This window comes from Carcharhinus amblyrhynchos, chromosome 3, assembly GCF_965287045.1.
Source record: "Carcharhinus amblyrhynchos chromosome 3, sCarAmb.v2.hapA, whole genome shotgun sequence".
Taxonomy (NCBI): Eukaryota; Metazoa; Chordata; class Chondrichthyes; order Carcharhiniformes; family Carcharhinidae; genus Carcharhinus; species Carcharhinus amblyrhynchos.
In genome coordinates, this window is record NC_137326.1 from 6,982,472 (window position 1) to 7,009,212 (window position 26,741).

The 26,741-nt window shown below is 47.2% G+C and overlaps 2 long non-coding RNA genes across 2 annotated transcripts; both read right to left on the minus strand.

Moving 5' to 3' along the window:
- Positions 1-5,607: 5,607 nt before the first annotated feature.
- Positions 5,608-13,193, minus strand: LOC145341312 (uncharacterized). The gene is made up of 3 exons (XR_013886351.1): positions 13,148-13,193; positions 11,339-11,374; positions 5,608-5,648 (listed from the first exon to the last, which is right to left on the minus strand). It is a non-coding gene; the product is annotated as an uncharacterized LOC145341312 (long non-coding RNA).
- A 3,836-nt stretch (positions 13,194-17,029) lies between these two features.
- Positions 17,030-26,353, minus strand: LOC145341313 (uncharacterized). The gene is made up of 4 exons (XR_013886352.1): positions 26,271-26,353; positions 23,531-23,566; positions 22,773-22,808; positions 17,030-17,110 (listed from the first exon to the last, which is right to left on the minus strand). It is a non-coding gene; the product is annotated as an uncharacterized LOC145341313 (long non-coding RNA).
- Between the last annotated feature and the right edge of the window lie 388 nt (positions 26,354-26,741).

The following is a 26,741-nucleotide window of genomic DNA, read 5'->3' on the forward strand; positions in this document are numbered from 1 at the left end:
GCCGTTCCTTCGCAGTTGATGAGTCAAAATCCTGGAATTTCCTCCCTAACGACATTGTGGGTCGACCCACAGCACGTGGGCTGCAGCGATTCAAGAAGGCAGCTCACCACCACCTTCTCAAGGCCCACTAAGGATGGGCAATAAATGCTGGCCAACCAGTGACATTCATGTCCCACAAATGAATAAAGAAAAATTCTACCAGGGCAGTGTGCTTTCCTCAATCCCTTTACAAGCGGAATATTACATACCTGCCCAGGGGGTCCTGGAAGTCCAATCACACCTGGGAGCCCTGGTGGGCCGATAAGTCCTGGCAGCCCGACATCTCCACGTTCACCTTTAGCACCGTCTCGTCCCTGTTGGATCATCACATAAAATAAACAATGAGATACATTTACGTCAAAGAGATTGATCTGTGTCCATTTCCCCAGAAGTCTTCACCACACTTGTCCCACTAATCCATAAGAACATTAGAATTGGGAGCAGGAGTAGGCCATCTGGCCTTTCGAGCCTGCTCCGCTGTTCAATAAGATCACGGCTGATCTTTTTGTGAACTCAGCTCCACTTACCCGCCCGCTCACCAAAACCCTTAATTCCTTTACTGTTCAAAAATGTATCTATCCTTGCCCTAAAAACATCCAATGAGGTAGCCTCAACTGGGCAGGGAATTCCACAGATTCACAACCCTCTGTGTGAAGAAGTTCCTCCTCAACTCAGTCCTAAATCTGCTCCCCCTTATTTTGAGGCTATTCCCCCTAGTTCTAGTTTCATTCCCCAGTGGAAACAACTTTCCTGTTTCTATCTTATCTATTCCCTTCATAATCTTATATGTTTCTATAAGATCTCCCCTCAGTCTTCTAAATTTCAAAGAGTGTAGTCCCCGTCTACTCAGTCTCTCCAACCCTCTCAACTCTGGAATCAGCCTAGGGTTTTTCTCCTGCTCGGTACCTTCAATCTAGAAGTGCTTGACCAGTTCCGAAGAAGAATCATACGGCCTCAAAACATTGACCCTGATTCTTTCTCCACAGATGTGGCTGGGCCTGTGGAGCTTTTCCAGCATTTCTGTTTTTCATTTTGGAGAGCTTGGTTCTCAGACAGGTCAGAGCTCTGAGTTCAGGGACCTGCTTATTGCCTGAACCCCCATTGCCTCAATTATGGCAAAAGCACACAAGAAATCATAGAACGTTACAGCGCAGTACAGGCCCTTCGGCCCTCGATGTTGCACCGACCAGCGGAACCAATCTAATGACCGGAGCAGGAGACCCACTGTGCCTGCTCTACCGTTCAATAAGATCATGGCTGATCTTTTTGTGGACTCAGCTCCACTTACCCACCCACTCACCATAACCCTTAATTCCTTTACTGTTCAAAAATCTATCTATCCTTGCCTTAAAAACATTCAATGAGGGAGCCTCAACTGGGCAGGGAATTCCACAGATTCACAACCCTCTGTGTGAAGAAGTTCCTCCTCAACTCAGTCCAAAATCTGCTCCCCCTTATTTTAAGGCTATGCCCCCTATTCTAGTTTCACCCGCCAGTGGAAACAGCCTTCCTGCTTCTATCTGATCTGTTCCCTTCATAATCCGATATAAAATTGCCCCTCATCCTGCTTTTCACCATGTTCTTAATTCTTTGGGAGCCAGGAGGTCCCAGTCAGGGCTCTGAATTAGAACCTCACCGCCGGAGTAACATAAACTCGGGGCTCAACACGGGAAAAATCATCAGGAATTCCCGATCACGATTACAATCCAGTGAGCAGCACTGGAAAGCACACTGGGATGGGAAACAAATGATAGATTTTTCATCTGTAATGCCTTAAGACCTTTTTTTAATTCATTCTTGGGACATGGTTGGCATACTTAAGAACCACATTTATTGCCCATCCCTATGTTTAACTTTATTTATTAGTGTCACGAATAGGCTTACATTAACACTGCGATGAAGTTACTGTGAAGATCCCCTGGTCGCCACACTCCGGCACCTGTTTGGGTACACTGAGGGAGAATTTAGCATGGCCAATGCACCCTAACCAGCATACCTTTCGGACTGTGGGAGGAAACCCACGCAGACACAGGGAGAACGTGCAGACTCCACACAGAAAGTGACCCGAGCCGGGAATCGAACCTGGATCCCTAGCGCTGTGAGGCAGCAGTGCCCTGTGCTACCGTGACCTTGCAAATGTGGTGGTGGAAACTGAGTAAAATTGAAGTGTGACTTGCCATATCAGGAAAATTGTTAATCAGCGATCAGTGGGGTTATACAAATGATAATGGCTGAAACGGTCGCTACGAGAGGACACAGGTTTAAGGTGCTGGGGAGTAGGTACAGAGGAGATGTCAGGGGTAAGTTTTTCACTCAGAGGGTGGTGGGTGAGTGGAATCGGCTGCCATTGGTGGTGGTGGAGGCAAATTCGATAGGGTCTTTTAAGAGACTTCTGGATGAGTACATGGGACTTAATAGGATTGAGGGTTATAGGTAAGCCTAGTAGGTAGGGATATGATCAGCGCAACTTGTAGGCCGAAGGGCCTGTTTGTGCTGAAGTTTTTCTACGTTCTATAACTTCCAAAGGCAAGAAATTTGAGAAATATCGATAGCCAAATCCACATGGTGTTATATCAAAGAGACTGAATAATATAACTACTGGCATCCTCATTGGGGAAGTAGACTAGTTTTCCATTCAACAATTAGATTGACCAAATCCTTATCTTCAGAGAGGCCGGTTCCATCTATGATCAGAGCCATGGAGGCCTATTCCATTTAACATTTGGAGCCATGGCAGATTGCAGATATTCTCCACAGTTTGTGCCTTCGTTGGCATGGTGGCACAGTGATTGGGGGCACTACAGCCTCACAGCGCCAGGGATCTGGGTTCAATTCCCGGCTCGGGTCACTGTCTGTGTGGAGGCTGCACGTTCTCCCCGTGTCTGCGTGGGTTTCCTCCGGGTGCTCCGGTTTCCTCCCCACAAAGGTGTGCGGTTTAGGTTGATTGGCTATGCCAATTGCGTGTCAGGGGCAGGGTAAATAAGTGCGGTTACGGGATGGGACCTGGGTGGGATTGTGGCCGGTACAGAATCGATGGGCTGAATGGCCTTCTTCTCCATTGTAGGGATTCTACGTTTCCCTAGTGTTGTGTACTTGGGGAATTACTGAGGTGACCTAATTGAGGCATACAAGATGGTCAAAGGATTGGATAGGGTGGATAGGGAGAGCCTTTTTCCTCGGATGGTGATGGCTAACACGAGGACACATGGCATTAAATTAAGGGGTGGTAATTATAGGACGGATGTCAGAGGTAGGTTCTTTACTCAGAGGGTAGTAAGGGCGTGGAATGACCTGCCTGCAGCAGTTGTGGACTCGCCAACTTTTAAGGGCGTTCAAATGGTCAGTGGATAGGCATATGGATAACATTGGAATAGTTTAGGTTACAGGGTCATTAGACTGGTTCCACTGGTCGGTGCAACATCGAGGGCCGAAGGGCCTGTACTGCGCTGGAATGTTCTATGTTCGCGGCCTGGTCCATTTAAGAGGGTGACCAAGTGGTCACCCTGTAACATAATTGGGGCCTCCACAGCTTGCTGGGAGTTGGGAGCTGAAGCTTTTACAGGGTGTATGTATGGATGTCCCGAATTGAACTGATCTCTTCAAGCTTCCAGCCACAGGCAACACAGCACCCAGGCTCGGTCATCGAAGCTGTATTGTGTGCTAACTATTACCTTGATTTCTAGAGTTACAAAATTGGATGTTGTTTGGGAAAAGTGGTGTCTCAGTGAGTTCAGGGAACATGGGAATATTTTGGGAAAAGAAGTAATTCCAGATAAAATGCTGTGTTTACTTATTAATCGACTTCACTGCCATGGTGCATATTAGTCTTTCTTGGGCGTTTTTCTTTTCTTTTACATTAATAAATACTCTTTATGAATTGTTTACACACTGATTGGGCTGGTTCCTCACTGGGATGTATATTGTTCCTCACGTTATCCCAAATATACACCACTAAGAGCCAATGTTTCAAGTTATCCTTCGGGATTTTGAGACACTCCTCACAATTAACATCAGCAAGTTTCTTAACAATTCACATCCCCACATCTTAGTTCAGGCTACTAGATTAATCACCCACAGTGGCACAGTGGTTAGCACTGCTGCCTCACAGCGCCAGGGACCTGGGTTTGATTCCCAGCTCGGGTCACTGTCGGTGTGGAGTCTGCACATTCTCCCCGTGTCTGTATGGGTTTCCTGCAGATGCTCCGGTTTCCTCCCACAGTCCAAAAGATATGCGGGTTAAGTAGATTAGTCATGCTAAATTGCCCATTAGTCTTTGGGGGACTAGCTAGGGTAAATGCATGGGGATAGGGCCTGGGTGGGATGGTGGTCGGTGCAGAATCGATGGGCCAAATGGCCTCCTTCTGCACTGCAGGGATTCTATGAGTAACGTAACTACTCTGCAGCGTATACCCAGAAGATACAAATGACCATTTATTGAAGTTACTGATATAAATCCAAAGAGTGCAGCACGTATTGTACTCTGCTTTTATTGAACTGCCAGGTCACGGCAGAGGTGACATCACTACAACATGTTAGGTGGGACTTTTGGTACATGATTTGGTACCGGAGATGAGGGGGTTGGCCTATGAAGAGAGACTAAATAGACTGGGTCTGTACTCGTTGGAGTTTAGAAGGATGAGGGGGGATCTTATAGAGACGTATAAGGTAATGAAGGGGATGGATAGGGTAGAGGTAGAGAGATTCTTCCTGCTTAGAAAGGATAGCAGGACTAGAGGGCACAGCCTCAAGATAAGGGGGGGGGGGAGGGGGGCAGTTTAGAACGGAGTTGAGGAGGAACTTCTTCACTCAAAGGGTGGTGAGTCTCTGGAATTCTCTGCCCGTTGAAGTGGTGGAGGCTACCTCGCTAAATATATTTAAGTCACGGGTAGATAGGTTTTTGATAGACAAGGGAATTAAGGGTTATGGGGAGAAAGCGGGAAAGTGGAACTGATCCACTTCAGATCAGCCATGATCTTATTGAATGGCGGGGCAGGCTCGAAGGGCTAGATGGCCTACTCCTGCTCCTATTTCTTATGTTCTTATTGCATTTTAATCTAAAGATTAATGATCCAGAAGCACTGCCAGAAGAAGCGAGGTGGATACAGACTAAATCGTACAGATTAGAAATAAATTTAACACATATTTGAAGGGGTAAAGTATAAATTGTATTCAGGGGAAAGAGTGGAACTAATTGGAAAGGCCTTTCATAAAGCCAGCAGGGATCTAATGGACTTTGTCTGTGCTGGATGCCCTGTGATTCAATATGGAAAAGTGAGACTGTTACTTCAAAGTGGGCCAAGAGAACAGACAATAAACAGGAATCAGTGCTCACCTTCATCTAAAATATTCAATCAGGGAAAACCTCTTGGCTCCAGTAATGAATAGTTGAATAATCTATGAATCTATGTGGGGTTATTTCGGAATATAATGAAACAATATACTGGGAAAGTCACTGCAGGCAGGTGGCCCCCATCTCATAATCCTCGGGTTCCCAACAACTCCTTGACTGTGACATACAAGAAGTTAAAGCGTCTTTCACCATGACTGGAGGCAATCCCACGACAAATACGTACGTCTCTTGCGGGGGTTCCTGGGTCTCCTTTCTCGCCCTAAAAACATGAACAGAATACAGAGATGTTAACAAGCAAACTGAACCTCAGCGTACGGTCGAGAGTGTATTTAATTCTCACTGACCACTGCCCAAATTCGTTCACCTACAAAGGCAGTGGGAGCTTATCACCCACACTCCGATTGCCCCGACACCCCAGTTTACCTTCCCTCTCCGCACTCCAGTAACCCCCCAGCACTCCAATTTCCCCCCCCATCACTCCAGTAGCTGCCCCTCCTGCACTCCAGTAGCCCCCTCCACACTTCAGGAGTCCCCTTCCACAATTCAAAAGCCCACCCCACCCCCAGCACCCCAGCGGCGCCCCCTCCCAGCGGCCCCCCTCCCAGCACTCCTGTAGCCCCCCCAGCACCCCCCTCCCCCCCCCACCTACCCCAGTTCCCCGCACTCCAGTTCCATGCACATTTCTCCCCATTTTAATGCAAGGAGTATAGTGAATAAGGTAGATGAGCTTAGGGCGTGGATAGCTGTTTGGGATTGTGATGTGGTGGCCATTACGGAGACTTGGATGTCTCAGGGACAGGACTGGGTACTTCAGGTGCCAGGCTTCAGGTGCTTCAGGAAGGACAGGGAGGGTGGCAGAAGGGGTGGTGGCGTGGCACTGTTGATCAGGGATAGTGTCATGGCTACAGAGAAAGAGGATGTCGTGGAGGGATTGGCTACAGAATCTCTGTGGGTGGAAGTTAGGAACAGCAAAGGGTCAAAAACTTTGCTGGGTGTAATCTATAGGCCGCCCAATAGTGACAGGGAAGTTGAAGTGCAAATAGGGAAACAGATTCTGGAGAGATGTTTTAATAACAGAGTTGTCGTGATGGGAGACTTCAATTTCCCAAACATCGACTGGAATATCCCTAGGGTAAGGGGTATAGATGGGGAGGAGTTTGTTAGGTGTGTTCAGGAGGGTTTCCTGACGCAGTATGTGGACAAGCCTACGAGGGGAGAGGCTGTACTTGACCTGGTACTGGCGAATGAACCAGGGCAGGTGATGGATCTTTCGGTAGGAGAGCATCTTGGATATGGTGACCATAATTCTATCTCCTTCACAATTGCGTTGGAACGAGATAGGATCAGGCAGGCTAGGAAGGTGTTTGTCTGGGGTAAGGGGAGATACGAAGAAGTCAGGAAGTTACTTGGACAAATAAACTGGAAGGAGGCGTTCTTAGGGAAAAGTACCGAAGGAAGGTGGCAGATATTCAAGGAATGTGTGTCTGGAGCTCTGAATGACAACGTTCCGATGAGACGAGGGGGTTTTGGTGGGTCGAGGGAACCGTGGTGCACAAAGGATGTGTTGAACCTAGTCAGGAAGAAAAGGAAGGTGTACAAGAGGTTCAGGGAATTAGGAGATGTTAAAGATCTTGAGGAGTATAAGGACTGTAGGAGGGAACTTAAAAGGGAAATTAGGAGAGCCAGAAGGGGTCATGAGAAGACCTTGGCGGGTAAGATTAAGGAGAATCCCAAGGCCTTCTATAAATATGTGAAAGGTAAAAGGATAAGAAGAGAAGGGATAGGACCTATAAAAGGTGAGGGGGGAAAGGTTTGTGTGGAACCAGAAGAAATGGCGGAGGTGCTTAACGAGTACTTCGCCTCAGTATTCACGGTGGAAGCCGATCTGGGAGATTTTGTTATGGATTTGCAGCAGATGGAAAGGATTGAGTACGTGAATATTAAGGAGGAGGATGTGTTGGAACTTTTGAATTCTATCAAGGTAAATAAGTCGCCGGGACCAGATGGGATGTACCCCAGGATACTGTGGGAGGCGAGGGAAGAGATTGCAGAGCCCCTGGCGATGATCTTTGCGTCGTCAATGGAGACGGGAGAGGTTCCAGAGGATTGGAGGATTGCGGATGTAGTTCCTATTTTTAAGAAAGGGAACAGAGATAGCCCGGGAAATTACCGACCGGTGAGTCTGACCTCAGTGGTTGGTAAGCTGATGGAGAGGCTTCTGAGGGACAAGATTTACGAACATTTGGAGAGGTTTGACATGATCAGGAATAGTCAGCATGGATTTGTCAAGGGCAGGTCGTGCCTTACAAGCCTAGTTGAGTTCTTCGATAATGTGACTGAACACATTGACGAAGGAAGTGCCGTGGACGTAGTGTACATGGACTTCAGCAAGGCGTTTGATAAGGTCCCCCATGCAAGACTTCTTGAGAAGGTGAGAGGGCATGGGATCCAAGGGCCTTTGGCCTTGTGGATCCAGAACTGGCTTGCCTGCAGAAGGCAGAGAGTGGTTGTGGATGGGGCTTTTTCTGAATGGAGGTCAGTCACCAGCGGAGTGCCTCAAGGATCTGTTCTGGGACCCTTGTTGTTTGTCATTTTCATAAATGACCGGGATGAGGAAGTGGAGGGATGGGTAAGTAAGTTCGCTGATGACACGAAGGTCGGTGGTGTTGTGGATGATCTGGAAGGATGGCAAAAGTTGCAGCAGGACATAGATAGGATGCAGGACTGGGCGGAGAAGTGGCAGATGGACTTCAACGCGGATAAATGTGTAGTCGTCCATTTTGGCAGAACCAACGGGATGAACGAGTACACTATCAAGGGCAGAAGTCTGAGTAGTGTTGAGGAGCAGAAGGATCTTGGGGTCCGGGTCCACAGGACTCTTAAATCGGCCTCGCAGGTGGAGGAGGTGGTCAAGAAGGCATATGGTGTACTGGCCTTCATTAATCGAGGGATTGAGTTTAGGAGTCGGGAGGTAATGCTGGAACTTTATAAGACCCTTGTCAGGCCTCATTTGGAGTATTGTGCACAGTTCTGGTCGCCTCACTATAGGAAAGATGTAGAAGCTATTGAAAGGGTGCAGAGGAGATTTACAAGGATGTTGCCTGGACTGGGAGGCATGCCTTATGAAGTTAGGTTGAGGGAGCTGGGACTCTTTTCCCTGGAGAGACGAAGGTTGAGAGGCGACCTGATAGAAGTTTACAAAATGTTGAGAGGAATAGATAGGGTGGACTCTCAGAGGCTATTTCCCCGGGTTGAAATGGTCGCTACGAGAGGACACAGATTTAAGGTGCGGGGAGGGAGGTTCAGAAGTGATGTTAGGGGTAAGTTTTTCACTCAGAGGGTGGTGAGTGAATGGAATCGGCTGCCGTCAGTGGTGGTGGAGGCGAACTCGCTGGGGTCTTTTAAAAGACTTCTGGATGAGTATATGGGGTTTAATGAGATTGAGGGTTATAGATAGGTCTGTAGGTTGGTAGGTGATGTGATCGGCGCAACTTGTGGGCCGAAGGGCCTGTTTGTGCTGTAGTGTTCTATGTTCTATGTTCTATGTTCTCAGACACCCGACAAGCTGTTCTCTCACGTTTGGGCTGCTCTTCTTAATTACCATTGGATTTAACTTCAGTTCCACAGCTGGATTATTAAGGTGAGAAATTGGGTAGCCTGGATTATCATTTTCTATTATTAAAAGGACAAAGAAGAGTACAGCACAGGAACAGGCCCTTCGGCCCACCAAGATATGTCGACACAGATGCCTCTCTAATCTGATATTTTCTTGCCTTTACGTGGTCCATACCCATCTATTCGCAGCTCACTCATGTATTTCTCCAGATGTTTCTTGAACATTGTTATAGAATCTGCTTCCACCACCTCCTCCGGCAGCTCGTTCCCGGCATTCACCACCCTCTGTGTGAAAAACTTGCCCCTTACATCTCTTTCAAACTTTCCCCCTCTCACTTCCAACCTGTACCCCCGAGTAATTGACCCTTTGACCCCGGGAGGAAGACTTTGACTATCCACTCTATCCAAGCCTGACATAATCTTGTAAACTCCATCAGGTTCCCCACCCCCCGCCAACTTCACCCTCCAACGCTCCAATGAAAACAATCCAAGTGCGTTCAACCTTTCTTCATAGCCCATATCCTCCAAACCAGGCAACCTCCTGGTAGATCGCTTCTGCACTCTTTCCAATGAGTCAACATCTTTCTGGCACTGTGGCGACCAAATTGTATACAATACTCCAAATGTGGCCTAACCACAGTCTTATAGAGCTGCAACATGATTTCCCAATTCCTATACTCAACTGATGAAGGTCAACATGCCATTTAATCTTCTTCTTGAGAATGGGTATAGAAACGTAGAAGATAGGAGCAGGGGGAGGCCATTCAGCCCTTCAAACCTGCTCTGCCATTCATCACTATCATTGCAGATTGTTCAACTCAATAGCCTAATCCTGCTTTTTCCCCATAACCTCTGATCCCATTTGCCCCGAGTGCTCTATTCAGCCGCCTCTTGAATACATTCAATGTTTTGGCATCAACTAATCCCTGTGGTAATGAATTCCAGAGGCATTTCTTTGAGCGAAGAAACATCTCATCTCCATCTTCAATTGTCTACCCAGAATCCTCAGACTGTGACCCCTGGTTCTGGACTCTCCCACCATCGGGAACATCCTCCCTGCGTCTACCCTGTCCAGTTATAGACTCATGGAGTCATAGAGGTTTACAGTTTGAAAGCGGGCCCTTCAGCCCAAGTTGTCTATGCTGCCCCTTTTTTTAATCCCTAAATTAGTCCCAATTGCCCATGTTTGGCCCCTATCCCTCTATACCCATTTTACCCATATAACTGTCTAAACGCTTTTTAAAAGACAAAATTGTACCCGCCTCTACTACTACCTCTGGCAGCTTGTTCCAGAAACTCACTACCCTCTATATAGAAAAAATTGCATCTCTGGACCCTTTTGTATCTCTCCCCCTCACCTTAAATCTACACCCTCTAGTTTTAGACTCCCCTACCTTTGGGAAAAGATATTGACTATCTAGCCAATCAATGCCCCTCATTACTTTATAGATCTCTATAAGATCACCCCTCAGCCCAGTCTATTCAGCCTCTCCTTATGATTCAAACCATCAAGTCCCGGTAGCATCCTAGTAACTCTTTTCTGCACTCTTTCAAGTTTAATAATATCCTTTCTATAATAGGGTGACCAGAACTGCACACAGTATTCCAAGTGTGGCCTTACCAACGTCTTGTACAACTTCAACAAGACATCCCAACTCCTGTATCCAATGTTCTGACCAATGAAACCAAGCATGCCAAACACCTTCTTCACCACTCTGTCCACCTGTGACTCCAGTTTCAAGGAGCTATGAACCTGTACCCCTAGATCTCTTTGTTCTATAACTCTCCCCAGTGCCCTATCGTTAACTGAGTAAGCCCTGCCCTGGTTCAATCTACCAAAATGCACCACCTCGCATTTAACTAAATTAAACTCTATTTGCCATTCTCAATCAGATCTTGTCACCATCTTAACCTCCAAGACTTCCCAATAGCGCAGCAATTGGTGGAAAGTGGGATTTGGACAGAGGAGACCCAGGTAAGATTTAAATCTTTTTTGTTAGTCTCCTTTCCATGCTCCTCCTGGCCCACCAAGTAAGTGTCAGGCCTCCAATTCGCTTTGCAACACCTCCCCCCCCCACCCTGCACTTTCTCCAAGGCACCATCTCCCCAGCAACTGTTTCCATAGATACCCAGCAAGCGCTCTACATCATCCCCGCCGTCTGCAGGCGGGACTCAGTGTGGGGAGGATAAAATGAGGCCTGTGAATTTTTTTTGGAAGGGGAGTTGAAGGCGACTTTGGGAAGAATGGGAGGGGGGGGGGGTGCCAGACTCCCCATCCCGTCATTCCCACCCCAGTTCGAAATAGAGCTTTAACCACATTCCGTTCCCACTTACTTTCTTTCCATCTTGTCCTGGAATCCCGTCTTCTCCCTAGGGAAAAGCAAGAAGTTTAACTGGTAAGTATAAAAATATTAGAAACGTCAGGAGAAAAGGAGCAGGAGGAGGCCATCCGGCCCCTCGAGCCTGCTCTCCCTTTTATTGATCATCCAACTCAATAGCCTGATCCCAACTTCCCCCCATTTCCTTCCATCGCCTTCGCTCCAAATGTAATATCCAACTCCTTCATGGAATCATGGAATCCCTACTTTGCAAGAAGAGGCCATTCGGCTCATCTAACCTGCAGCAACAACAATCCCCCCACCCCCCCGTAACCTCACATATTTACCCTGCTAATCGCCCCCAAAACTAGGGTCAGTCTAGCATGGTCAATCAACCTAACCTGCATATCTCTGGACTGTGGGAGCGCCCGGAGGAAACCCACACAGACACGGGGAGACCGTGCAGACTCTACACAGACAGTGACCCAAGCCGGGAATCAAACCCGGGTCCCTGGCGCTGTGAGGCAGCAGTGCTAATCACTATGCCACCCTGTTGCCCCACTTCTTAAAAACATTCAATGTCTTAGCCTCAACTGCTTTCTGTGGGAGTGAATTCCACAGGCTGTCCACCCTCTGTTCTAAACAGTCTATCCTGTAGCCTCAGACTGTGATCCCTGGTTCAAGACACCCCCACTATCAGGAACATCCTTCTTGCATCGACCCTGTCTAACCCTATTCAAATGATATAGGTTTATATAAGATTCCCCCTCATTCTTCTGAGCTCCAGATTGTGTTAGTTGGGATTTTGGCATACCTCATGCTGTGACTTGTTATTAATTCCACACCTCCATTCTCCCAGTAGGGGGCAGTGCTTTGGGAGGGTACCTCTCACGGTGCCAGCACTTTGACTCACGATCCATACATTTGGCCGTACATCAGGAATTTCCCATTGCAGATTCTCTGGGGATGCAATGTTAGCTTTAATCTGTCTATAACTGGCGGCACAGTGGTTAGCACTGCTACCTCACAGCGCCAGGGACCCGGGTTCAATTCCCGACTTGGGTCACTGTCTGTGTGGAGTTTGCACAATCTCCCAGTGTCTGCGTGGGTTTCCTGCGGGTGCTCCGATTTCCTCCCACAGTCCAGAGATGTGTGCGTTAGATGTATTGGCTGTGCTAAATTGCCCCTTAGTGTCGGGGAATTAGCAGGGTAAATATATAGGGTTATGGGGATAGGGCCTGATGGGATTGTTGTTGGTGCAGACTCAATGGGCCGAATGGCCTCCTTCTGTATTGTAGAGATCCTATGATTCTATAACTTATGAAGAAGGAATTTATATAGCACCTCAGGACTTCCCAATTCACTTTGCAGTCAATGAAGTCCTTCTGGCATCGAGTCACTGTTGCAACATAAAGCAATGTGCTAGTCAAGCCCCATTGCTACACAGCAAGCTCCCGCACACAGCAACATGACAATGTCTAAATCATCTATTTTTTGAACATTGGTTGAGAGATAAATATTTGGGAGAGTTCCATTGCTCTGTTTTGAAATAGCACCTCAGGGTCTTAGAATCATCGAATCCTACAATGCAGAAGGAGGCCATTCAGGCCATCGAGCCTGGACTGACCACAATTCCACCGAGGCCCTATCGTCTTACACATTTACCTTAGCTACTCGCCCTGATACTAAGGGGAATTTTACTATGGCCAATCCACCTAACCCGCACATCTTTGGACTGTGGAAGGTAACCGGAGCACCCGGAGGAAACCCACGCAGACACAGGGAAAGTGTGCAAATCCCACGCAGACAGTTCTGCTATACTTACATTCTTTCCAGGGAGTCCCGGCTTCCCATCATCCCCAGATTTGCCCTAAGGTGGACAAGAAAAAAATTGGTACAGTTACAATGAACGTGCATTGGAATATTTATGATGAGAGAGGCATATTGTTGAAACTTTTCATCTCACACTCACCAGCACAGGAATGCCAAATTGCAGACTAACTTGCACTACAGGAGAAAAGGCTGCAGATTGGTTGGTAAGCTGACCCTGATTGGCCAAGGTGTTGCCGTGGAAAAAGCAATGGGGAACAACTACACACTTCCCAAACCACCCTACTGCCCCCCACCCAGTAATTCATAAAAGGCATAAAGCTTGAACATATTCCTTTTGTTTGCAGAGGATGGGTCCCTCCGTGTGTGAATGTATGTCAATTCCAGCAAGTGGGACTGAGTCACATTATGAGTTCCACTAATGATCTTATATTGGTTGTTAGTGTAGCTGTTAGCACACTCAGAATTATTTGGCAGATGCTGCCCATTCGCAGAATACAGTAAAAAGTCTGACAACACCAGGTTTTAGTCCAACCGATTTATTTGATCGTAAACGCACAAGCTTTCGAGGTTTCCCTCTTCGTCAGGTGAATGGAGAGTTCTGAACTCTCCATTCACCTGACGAAGAGGGAAACCTCAAAAACTTGTGCGTTTACTATCAAATAAATCGGTTGGACTAAAACCTGGTGTTGTCAGACTTTTTACTGTGTTTACCCCAGTCCAACGCCAGCATATCCACATCCTTCGCAGAATCACATTGAACAGTGGAATGATTTTGGGACTTACAAGCGCCTCTCGTGAAATATACATTTGCATATTTTATTTTCTCCTATTTTCTCCAGTAATAAGGACTGGTACTGGCTGTGATTGGTGGAACATTGACTCTTGGCAGTTTCATCTCATAATATCCTCAGGTTACAGCTCAGTAAACAGGAGTGGAAACTCTCCCCTCCGTGGTAGCGGTTTACAAAAAAACAATTGTTACCTAGATGCGCGGAGGTCTAAACAATGGGGTCAATCAAAAGGGAACAAAGTTAAATCCTGGCTGCCCCCCCATGTCCCATCCTCTGCTCAATCCACTGTTTAACGCAATCTTCATCACCCGAGTATAGACAACTCCAAATCTTTATAACTCATCCCAAACCATCCATTAGCTCCCATTCATTCAGGTTCAAAGTTCCACATGTCCGTCTCCAATGAGCTTTTAACCTGAGGCAGGGTTAATGAGCTGCGTGAATTGGAGATGGATTGTGTGTAACTTACCGGATTCCCTGAAAGACCAGAGGGTCCTGCTACTCCTGGTGTTCCTTGTTCTCCTCTCAAGCCGGGCAGACCCTGTGTTGGAAGATCAATAACATTTCGACATTTCTTCAATTTCAAACAAAGGTAAACCAGACAGAACAGGTTTCAACTGTCTTCACCAACGATTCAGAGAACAGGTAAGCTCATGAAACACACACACAGGTCTGTTTACCAAAAAGCAAGGATAGCAAATGGCAGTCTGATGTAAAAAGAAAAGTTTAGGTTTATTTATTAGTGTCATAAGTAGGCTTACATTAACACAGCAATGAAGTTACTGTGAAAATCCCCTAGTTGCCACACTCCGGCGCCTGTCCAGGTACACTAAAAGAATTTAGCATGGCCAATGCACCTAACCATCATGTCTTTCAGACTGTGGGAGGAAACCAGAGCACCTGGAGAAAACCCACGCAGACACGGGGAGAATGCGCAGACAGTGACCCAAGCTGGGAATCGAACCCACGTCCCTGACACTGAGAGGCAGCAGTGCTAACCACTGTGCTACCGTGTCACCCAGACGTATGCCTGTTATCCCAGTTTGAATAACTTAATGGTGGGAAGGGGAGATAGGGAACAACCTGCATTTATATAGCATCTTTCATGACCCATGGGATGTCCCAGGGCATTTCACAGGCAATGAAATACTTTCAAAGTTCACTGCTGTAATTTTGGAAAGGCAGAGACCAAATTGCACACAGCAAGATCCCACAATGTGACAATGACCAGATTGCTTGTGCTTGTGGTGTTGGTTGAGGGAAAAATATTGGGCAAGACACTGGGGGGGGACTAGTGGGTGGCACAATGGCACAGTGATTAGCACTGCTGCCTCACAGCGTTAGGGGCCCAGGTTTGATTCCAGCCTCAGGTCACTGTCTGCGCAGAGTTTGCACATTCTCCCCGTGTCTGCGTGGGTTTCCTCCCACAGTCCAAAGAAGAGCGAGTTTTTCGTTACAACAACTTGTTTTTCTACAACATCGGAAAGGATCCTCAGTTACTTCACTTGAACATTATCAAACCAAGCTGAGGAAGGAGTCATTAAAACGGATGACCGCAAAGCTGGGTCAAAGATGGAAGCTGAAGGAGGGGGAGGGTTAGGGAGGGAATTTCAGGAGTTGGAAACGAATGGTGGGCGGAGAGTGTGGGGATACGCAGGAGTCTAGGGTCAGAGGCAGGGAGGAACAGAGATCTCAGGGGGTTGTAGGGAGATAGGGAGGGGATGAGGTTACAGAGCAATTACAATCCTTAACATGGGAAACATCAGAGGAAGCGTGCCTGAGCACAGCAGGCCTCAATCTGTATGGTCAACGTGTTGATCACTTACATCTCTGCCAGGCTCCCCATTTTTTCCCTGTTCACCCTGAAAAGAAAGTGCATGAAAACCCTTGAAGACAACTGGACAGATTTAATGAGGCATACAGCTTTGAGTTAATCCGTTATCACTTCCAGCAACAAGACAGAGCAACCCTCCAATCACGCAGGACCTTAGAGGTCAGGAAAACCCTGGTCTCCACTCTTGGAACAGCAGGGAATAATCCGTCACACTGCTGACTTGATAGCCAATTCCGCACACGAGGATGGCCTCAACTAGGATCTTGGGTTTGTGTCACGCTATCTGTAACCCCCACGACTTGCCTGGGCTTGCAAAATCTCACTAACCTGGCTGGAGACAACACACACCTCTTCAACCTGTGCTTAACCCTCTCTCCATTCACATTGTCTGCATCTGTAAAGACTTGAATACCTGTAAAGACTCGCATTCCGACCATTATCTTGTAACTGAGTTTATGTCGACATACACCCTGTTTGTGAACTGAACTCTTCACTCACCTGATGAAGGGGCAACACTCCGAAAGCTCGTGCTAAAAATCGAACCTGTTAGACATTAACCTGGTGTTGTGTGACTACTTACTCTGTCTACCCCAGTCCAACTCCACATCTGAAGAGACTTGGCAGGGTGGATGATGGAAGAGTGTCTCTGGCTGGTGACCAGTGAATCAGGGGTTCTAGTCTTGGGATAAGGACTTTAATGCAGGGATGATAAGAACCTCTTCGTTTAGAGGGTTGTTGATCTTTGAAATTCTCTACCCCAGAGAGCTGGAGATGTTCGGTTGTTGAGTGTGTTCAAGACTTAGATCAACTGATTTTTTTGCACATCAAAGAATTCAAGGGATAGGGCAGGGAAATCGAGTTGAGGTGGAAGATTGGTCATGATCTTACCAAATGGTGCAGCAGCCTCCTGAGGCTGAATGGCCTACTCCTGCTCCAATTTCATATGTTCTCAAGTCACGTGTCATGTATCATTTGGTACCCAAGTAACAAAGCTTCCACAACCATTTAACTTTTCTTCTCAAATTTCTGCAGTTGTGCCCTTGATAAGAGAGACTCAAACTGTGCAAGGTTGTGGGCGGCCATCTTTGAGACATGGCAGTTCAGTCAGTCTCGCCTCGACCTTCGATGGACTTCTCTGCCGATCTGCTTCCTTACATCCGGCGCACCCTACAATTCTATCCCACGGGAAGCAAGCCCCCCTCTCGACCAGTCAACCAGGTGAGTGCTTCGTACAAGGCCCAATACTCACCCTCAATCCAGGAGGCCCGGGTGGGCCATTCTTCCCATCGACTCCATTCCTGCCAGCCAGCCCAGGTGGTCCTCGGTCACCCTGTGTTCAGAAAGCAGAGAGAGGGGTTCAGGTTTTGCCCTTTTATCTATATTTCTGGAAGAAAATGAGAGTCAAGGCAAAAACACTATTGAGAAAAATATGATGGCAAGCCAAAATGGAGTAATATTTTAAATGTTACTCATGTAGGGGGTGGGGGTTGGAGAGTTTAGTCATGGTTTTGCTCATGAATTCCTGCATTGAGAAGGTAGCGCTGACTAAAGTTTATTTATTAGTGTCACAAGTAGGCTTACATTAACACTGCAATGAAGTTACTGTGAAAATCCCCCAGTCGCCACACTCCGGTGCCTGTTCGGGTACACTGAGGGAGAATTTAGCACGGCCAATGCACCTAACCAGCACGTCTTTCGGACTGTGGGAGGAAACCGGAGCACCCGGAGGAAACCCATGCAGACACGGGGAGAACATGCTGACTCCACACAGACAGTGACCTTGAGACTGGAATTGAACCTGGGACCCTGGCACCGTGAGGCAGCAGTGCTAAGCACTGTGCCACCCCATCGTCTTTGTAGGGTGAGTGCCCTCAGGAAACCTGCGGTTAAACCAGTGACCCCCTAAACGGTGAGTGTTTCGCTTCAACAGCCCTGGGTGGTGGCTGCCCAGTGGGGGTTTGACAGTCCCTCACCGGAGAAGAGGCAACAACAGCCCAGGAAAAGCAGCCCAATGCTGGACAGGAGCTGAGACAACGGAGGAGTTGTTACAAATTACTGCGGATGCTGGAATCTGAAACCAAAAGAGAAAATGCTGGAAAATCTCAGCAGGTCTGGCAGCATCTGTAAGGAGAGAAAAGAGCTGATGTTTCGAATCCAGGTGACAATTTGTTAAAGCTTTGACAAAGGATGCCAGAGGAATTGTCACTCTGGTTCACCTGCTGCTAGTCACAACAGTCATGGAGTTTCTCTGAAATGAGAGACAGGTTGTTGAAGCTTTTCATCTCTCACTCATCAGGACAAACACAAGAATGCCAAGTTTCAAACCATCATACAACAATTTATGCCATACGATAGAAGCTGATTGATTGGTCAAGGTGTTGCCATGGAGAAAGCAATAGGGAACTCACCAAGCTCTCAGGCAAGTCAAAGAAGGCACAAGGCTTTTTTCCTTCTGCTGTGATCATTTGAAATTTGGCATTCTTGCATTTGTTCTGATGAGTGCAAGATGAAAAGTTTCAACAACATGTCTCTATTTTCAGCAACCTTCAAGTTCTGTATGACCAAGTGACTGGTAATACATTTGTTGACCAATAGCAGTGATTACTCACCAGCACTGGGTGCGATCTTACAACCTCGCCCTGCCTGACTTTCAGCGATGTGCGGTGGTAAGATCTGGCAAAGGGCGAAAAGCGGGAGATGCCTGGCTTCTCGCCCCCACCAATCTGTTTTGCCAGTGAAATATTAGCAAGTTATTAACGAGTCCCGGGTGATATCGTCCAGGCTCATTCACCTGAGCCAGCTTTCCGGCCGAGGTTCTCTCCTAGCGGGAATCACTAATAGTCTCCACCAGCGGAGACCAGACTTGATGCCTCACCAGGGGGATCAGAGGCCGTTGAGGCCTCCTGGGTGGTCTGGGATTGCGTGAGGCGATGCCCACCAGGTGAGGGGGACAATTGCCGAGGGGAAGGTGCAAACTCTACAGACAGGGGCAGTCAGTGTGGGGGGAGAGCGAGAGCGCAAGAGACAGAGAGAGAAAAAACCAGTCTTGAAATTCAATTCACTCAACCTGTAGAATATTTTTATCCCACCTGCCAGGGAACCATATAGGGTGAGACATGGGCCATGCAAAGATCCATTGATTTGGGCGGGATTTTCCAGTTTCAGGACAAGCGCAGCTGGAAAGTCCCGCCCAACATCTCAAAGCAGACAGACCATGAGTGAAGCCAGGAGGCCCAAGGCTGTCAGTGACAACCATGTAGGTCTGAAATAGCCTCCGAGCTCTGTTGCTGTCGAGTTCTCCATTCACTTCTTGGGAATCAAAGCAGCAGCTCCACCCATCCGGGTGACATGACACTGATGATGGTGCGAGAGGACAGGCTTCCGGTGCTCACGGGCACACCTCATGCGCCTCATCTCACTGGGAATCTGGATCGGAGACGGACACAGACTCCGGTGGAATGAAGGACATCAGAATGTGTCTTCCTCGTCACGTTATTCACCAATTCCACCGCGTTGCCTCGTGGCTGACTAACTCCCTTCCCTCTCCCGCACATCTCTCCCACTCTGTTCACGGGTCAGATCAGCAGGGGGCCTGACAGGCAAGGACAAGCAGGGGCCTGGATTTCGCTGTGATACTGATGGGAGGTTAGCTGGGATTGGGAATACGCTACAGCCACAGCCCCCACTGATAGACCCAGCACTGAGGTTGCTACAAGGGTCGAAACTTAGGACACTTATACATTCGGCACAGCTGAAAAAGCTGCACCTAGGACATTTAGGTCTAAATGAGATTTTAATAGCAGAAGGGGTGGCACAGTGGTTAGCACTGCTGCTTCACAATACCAGGGACCTGGGTTCGATTCCCGGCTTGAGTCACTGTCTGTGTGGAGTTTGTACACTCTCCCTGTGTCTGCGTGGGTTTCCTCCAGGTGCTCCGGTTTCCCCCCACAGTCCAAAGATTAGGTGGATTGGCCAGGCTAAATTGCCCCTTAGTGTCAGGGTGAGCGTATGAGGTTAGAGGGATAGGGGCCTGGGTGGGATCATTAACAGTGCAGACTCAATGGGCCAAATGGCCTCCTTCTGCACTGTAGGGAATCTATGACTCTATGAGAATAAGTGATGATTACTGCTGAACAACCTCTGTGGCTCAGAAAAATACAATGGCAGGTCTGGAGCCCCACTCCCTCGAGCAGAATTTAATTTTACTTTTCTGATTATTATCCCTCTTTTTTAATCTTCAATCTGATTGGTTGAAGGGTTTCAATGTTGCTTACCCCATTGATGGATGTCTGGTATTGGCTCCTGCATCGGGTCAGACAGTGGAAATCCACCCTGTCTAGACTACGGTAAACTCTCTGTATTACTGCTGGCAACACAGCAGCCAGAAGCTGTTCCTACGCTGCTGGGAACACAGTCTGGGTCATAGCCCCAGTGCTGATGCATATCTGCATCAATTATATGTTGAGAATGAGGGTGTCAGCAAATTCTCAACAGCAAGGAGTGAGTTAAGATCAGATGTTTAATAAACTAAAGAATTCCATGTTGCCTGACTTAGAAATGGAGACTGGACAGAGAATCGTAGAATCCCTACAGTGCAGAAAGAAGCCATTCAGCCCATCGAGACTGCAACAACCACAATACCCAAGCCCACAACCCCATGCATTTACCCTAGCTAGTCTTCCTGACACTTAGGACAATTTAGCACGGCCAATCCACCTAACCCACACATCTTTGGACTGTGGGAGAAAACCAGAGCACCCGCAGGAAACCCATGCAGACATGGGGACAATGTGCAAACTCCACACACACAGTGACCCGAGCCGGGAATCGAACCCAGGTCCCTATCGCTGTGAGGCAGCAGTTCTGTGCCGCCGTGTGCAAAATGGTTAGCACTGCTTCCTCTCAGCGCCGGGGACTCAGTTGGATTCTGGCCTCAGGTGACCATCTGTGTGGAGTCTGTACGTTCTCCCCATCTCTGCATGGGCTTCCTCCCACAGTCCAAAGATTGCAGATTCTGGCCATGGTAACTTGCCCCTTAGTATCCAGATTTGCGTGTAGGTTAAGTGGATTAGCTATGGTATATGTATGGGATTACAGGAAAAGGGCAGAGGAGGCTGGACATGGGTGAAATGCTCTTTCGGAGAGATGGTACAGACATGATGGGCTGAATGGTCTCCTTTGGCACTGTGGGGATTCTATGACTCAATGGTGAACTTCAACTCAGGATTGAATGGGAGATGAAAGTTCAAAAGTTTTTAGGTATCCTTATCTGAGGAAGGATGTCCTTGCTATAGAGAGAGTACAGCGAAGGTTTCCCAGGCTGATTCCTGGGATGGCAGGTCTGTCATATGAGGAGAGACTGAGTGGGTTAGGATTATATTCCCTGGAGTTTAGAAGATTGAGAGAGGATCTCATAGAAACTTATAAAATTCTAGCAGGGTGGATTCAGAAAGGGTGTTCCCCATGGTGGGGGGAGTCCAGAACTAGGGGGCATAGTTTGAGGATAAGGGGTAAACCCTTTCGAACTGAGATGAGGAGAAATTTCTTCACCCAGAGGGTGGTGAATGTGTGGAATTCACTCCCACAGAAAGTAGTTGAGGCCAAAACATTGTCTGATTTCACAAAGAAATTAGATCCACCTCCTGGGGGTAAAGGGATCAAGGGATATGGGGGGAAGGGGGAAGGAGGGAATCAGGATATTTAATTTGATAATCAGCCGTGATCAAAATAAACAACAGAGCAGGCTCAAAGGGCCAAATGGCCTACTCCTGCTTCTAGTTTCTATGAAAAAGTATTCTTTAGTTTTAGTATGAATCAAATAACAATGCGTACATTTCAACAGCACTTTATTACATCATTAAGTGTCTGCACAATTTTGTTTTGGAACTCAGAGGCTGTTGCTCTGTCAAAAAATATTGCAGCCATCCTGAGGCAGCAAAACCCCACAGACAACACTCAAAAAAGGATTTATTCACCTCTCTTTTATGACGTTAATCAAGGGAGGAATGATGGCCATAGGACTGGGAAAACTTCCAACTTTTCTTTGGATATTAAGGTTAAGGCCGGGATTCTCCAGCCTGGTCAGTTCCTGGCGCGAGAGCAGGAAATTTGGCGCACAGCCAAATCTCGGTCCACTGCAGCGGGACTGGAAAATCCCAGCTGCAGATCCACATAGGATCATCCCTTAAAAGGGGCCACGTTACCACAATCTCATTGAATACCAAGTGGCTAAAAGGTGTCTTCCTGCTTGCTCTGTAGTATCTTTGGTTTGTACGGGAAATCAGCCATAATGGCCCTCAAGTTAGTTCCACCATTTGCAAGTTGCCGAGAGACATCTATTCTCCCTGCAGAGTGTGTGGGATTTCTCCCAGATTCCCAGAGGTGAAAGAGTCAAGCCTTAAACATTCAGCAAGCAGGCCTCTCTCCCTGTAGAAGATTCCCTTTGCCCACAGCCTGGAAGGATATTCCAGGTGGTCATTGACAGCTTTCCCAGTGGTAAATAAGCCACACAAGGAAATATCAGGTGAAGCACAATGTAAAGCCCAATCACAGTTTATATACAAGCATGATAAGAACATAAGAACACAAGAACTAGGAGCAGGAGTAGGCCATCTGGCCTCTCGAGCCTGCCCTGCCATTCAATAAGATAATGGCTGATCTTTTCATGGGCTCAGCTCCACTTACCCGCCCGCTCACCGAAACCCTTAATTCCTTTACTGTTCAAAAATTTATCTATCTTTGCCTTAAAAACATCCAATGAGGTAGCCTCACTGGGCAGGGAATTCCACAGATTCACAACCCTTTGAGTGAAGAAGTTCCTCCTCAACTCAGTCCTAAATCTGCCCCCCCTTATTTTGAGGCTATGCCCCCTAGTTCCACTTTCACCCATTAGTGGAAACAACTTCTCTGCTTCTATCTTATCTATTCCCTTCATAATCTTGTATGTTTATGTGATGCTAGATCTGTATCAAAGAGTTGAGATAATGGATTACCTTTTCTCCCGGGAATCCTCTTGGACCTTGGTCACCCTATGGGAAAAATTGGACAAAGAATTAAATTGTGCTTAAGCAACAAGATGATCGTAACTGGACCTCGAGCCCATGTGAACTCCAAAGCAACTCCTTTTCTCTACACTCCCCTTAACCAAGTCCTGAGGTTTCAAATTCCCCTCCCGCATCCACCAATCCCTGTGTCCTCCCCACGGAGTCACCCCTCTTCTTCTCCATCATCCCATCCCCACACACCCCCCAATCCGCAGAAACAATGGCTGCCGCCATTCCAGGATGCAGGACCAGCAACCTCTATCCCGAATTCCAGGGGCATCCCCAGGCATTGTTCAGGTGTGTCCCAACATCTACACGCCATCTTGTTCCGGATGCATCCTGGATTGACGTGTTTTCCCACTGGCGCCGCAGAGAATCGGGCATTGGCGGGGGATGATTCCGGTCGAGCCTTTGTTTCCATCCCATCAGCGAGATGTAAATCATTTCCTGATCCCCCATGGTGGGCACCAGTGGGAGATCCCACAGGAAATTCACGTCGGTAAGAGACCAATTTTTTGGGCCTTCCCTCCGAATTCACCCACCCCGTCCACTATTGGCCCTTCATCAGGGGCACAGGACAATTCCACCCATTGTCAAAAAACCTCTGCTGTATTAATGGCTCTGACACGCAGATACATCATCTCCTACACAACTGAAGCTCAGGCAGAATGGGAGCTCAGTATAAATAAGCACAGCAGGGAACTTACCTGTGGCCCTGGGAGACCTCTTTGACCTTCCAAACCCTGTCACGATAATAAGAAGGGAAAAATTAACACATCGTGAAACACATTTCCTTTTGTCATTTACGTCCACCAAGACTCGTGAGGAAAGAAAGCATTTTCTTGACACAAGAATTGAGACCTCCTCTTCAGACACCCAAACCAGCTCCAAGCAGCTTTGCAATAGAAGGCAGGGCACTCTGGGACATGTATGTCATCCAAATCCCACCAATTCACTCACATTTATCTTAGTGACTTACGATAAAGAGCAGAGAGTAATGTATCTGAGTTTGCTGATGATACCAAACTAGGTGAAAAATTAAGCTACAGGGAGGATTCAGTAAAGCTGCAACGCAATGTAGAAAGGTGAGATAAGAGGGCAATAGGATGGCAGATGGATTGTAATACAGGGAAGGGTGAAATCATTCACTGAGGTCGTAAGAATAAAAAGGCAGGATTTTTTTTTAAAGGATGGTCAACACTAAGTATTGATGTTCAGAGAGACTTGGGTGCCCTCATCCAAAGAATGCAAATTAAAAGTTAAACATTAACAAAAAAAAAGTTTATTTATTAGTCACAAGTAAGACATACATTAACACTGCAATGAAGTTACTGTGAAATTCCCCTAGTCACCACAGTCCGGCCCCACCTGTTTGAGCCAATGCACCTAACCAGCATGTCTTTCAGAATGTGGAAGGAAACCAGAGCACCCAGAAGAAACCCACACAGACACGTGGAGAATGTGCAGACTCCACACAGACAGTGACCCAAGGCCGGAATTGAACCTGGGTCCCTGGCGCTGTGAGGCAGCAGCGCTAACCACTGTGCCACCATGCCGCAGAAAGTTAACATGCAGACACAGTAAGCAATTAGCAAAACAAATGGCATTTTGACCTTTATTGAAAATGGATTGGGATACAAAGTGAAAGAACTCTGGTAATGGATTACGTGGTTTTAATAAGACTGCATCTAAAGTAAAGTGAAAATAAAGTTTATTTATTCATCACAAGTAGGCTTACATTAACACCGCAATGAAGTTACCATGAAAATCCCCTAGTCTCAGAGGTCTAATCCCCTGGATTCTCAGAGGCTATTTCCCCAGGTTGAAATGGTCGCTACGAGAGGACACAGGTTTAAGGTGCGGGGAGGAAAGTACAGAGGAGATGTTAGGGGTAAGTTTTTCACTCAGAGGGTGGTGAGTGAATGGAATCGGCTGCCGTCAGTGGTGGTGGAGGCGAACTCGCTGGGGTCTTTTAAAAGACTTCTGGATGAGTATATGGGGTTTTATGGGATTGGGGGTTATAGATAGGTGTTGATGTGATCGGCGCAACTCGTGGGCCGAAGGGCCTGTTTGTGCTGTAGTGTTCTATGTTCTAGTCGCCACACTCTGGCACCTGTTTGGGTACACTGAGGGAGAATTTAGCATGGCCAATGCACCTAACCAGCACATCTTTGGAGCGTGGGAGGAAACTAGAGCACCCAGAGGAAACCCACGCAGACATGGGGAGAGCATACAAACTCCACACAGACAGTGACCCAAGCCAGGAATCGAACCCGGGGCACTGTGTGCAGTTTTGGGCTCCATATTTAAGAAAGAACCATAGAATCCCCACAGTGCAGAAAGAGGCCATTCGGCCCATGGAGTTTGCACTGACCCTCTGAAAGAGCATCTTATCCAGACCCTATCTCTTAATTCCACATAGTTACCCTGCTAATCCCCCTAACCTGCACATCTTTAGACACAAAGGGATAATTTAGCATGGTCAATCCACCAAACCTGCACATCTTTGCACTGATATGAGTTTATCGGAGGTGGTATAGCGAAGGTTCGTTAAATTGGCCCCTGAGATGAGAAAGTTGTCCTGATGAGAAGCTGATTACATTGGATTTATATTCTTTGGGGTTTAGAAGAAGAAGAAGAATGAGAAACAATCTCATTGAAATCTTAACAATTCTGATGGGGTTTGATAGGGTGGACGCTGAGAGATCATTTCCATTGACTGGAGAATCTAAAACAGGATAAGGATAAGGGGCTGGTCGGTTAGGACTCGGATGAAGAGAAATTTCTGCCCTTGGTCTCTTGGAACTCCCTATCCCAGAAGGTTGTGGATGCTCCATCATTGAATATACTTAAGGCTGGAATAGACCGATTTTGGTCTCCAATGGGGAATGGAGTTGAGACTCAAAATCAGCCAGAAGTCTATTGAATGTTGGAACAGGCTCGATGAACCGTGGCCTAATCCTACAACCATTTCTTATGTTTTATGCAAACTCGAAACCAAAACATTGAATGATTTCAAGGTGTTAGATATTACACTTGGGGGCAAAGGGGATCAAAGAATATTGAGGGAGGGGGGAGGCAGGATCGGACTATTGAGTTGGGTCATCTGTCATGATGATATGAATGGCAGAATAGGATTGACGGGCCGAATGGCTGTTCCTAATTTCTATGTTTCAGCACCAAGCCTTGTTGCCTCAACATGTCCATCAAAGTGCCTGGACACGATTACCATTAATCCATCTCTACCAGAAGGTTGCTAAAGAATGACAAAAACTTGCCAATACAATTGAACTAACTTCAGTAAACCTTAAAGCTGCACCTTTTGAAGAATAGTTAAAATCAAATTCATACTTTGCAATGCAAAATCATTATTCAGTCAATTATACACCAACAACATTGCGACTAGCGCCGCTATACATTTAGAAGAAACATCAGGTTCAAACTTACTCGGCTCCCGACAGGTCCTGGGAGGCCAGGCTCTCCTCTTAACCCACTCAATCCAGATTCACCCGGCTTGCCCGGGTCACCCTAGAAAATAAAACCGAATAAATGTTGAGAGACCAGTGGTGATATCGGCAATTTTTTAAAATTCATTCATGAGATGTGGGTGTCACTGGCTGGGCCAACATTTATTGTCCACCCTTGAGTACAGTTAAGAGTCAATCTCATTGTTGTGGCTCTGGAGACACATGTAGGCCAGACCAGGTGAGGACAGCAGATTTCGGTACAGGTTTGGAGGGCCAAAGGACCTGTACTGTAATTTGCTTTGTTCTATTTCCGTCCCTAATGGACATTAGTGAACAAGGTTAGCTTTTATTGGTAGAGGGATTGAATTTCGGAGCCGTGAGGTCATGTTGCAACTGTACAAAACTCTGGTGCGGCCGCACTTGGAGTATTGCGTACAGTTCTGGTCGCCGC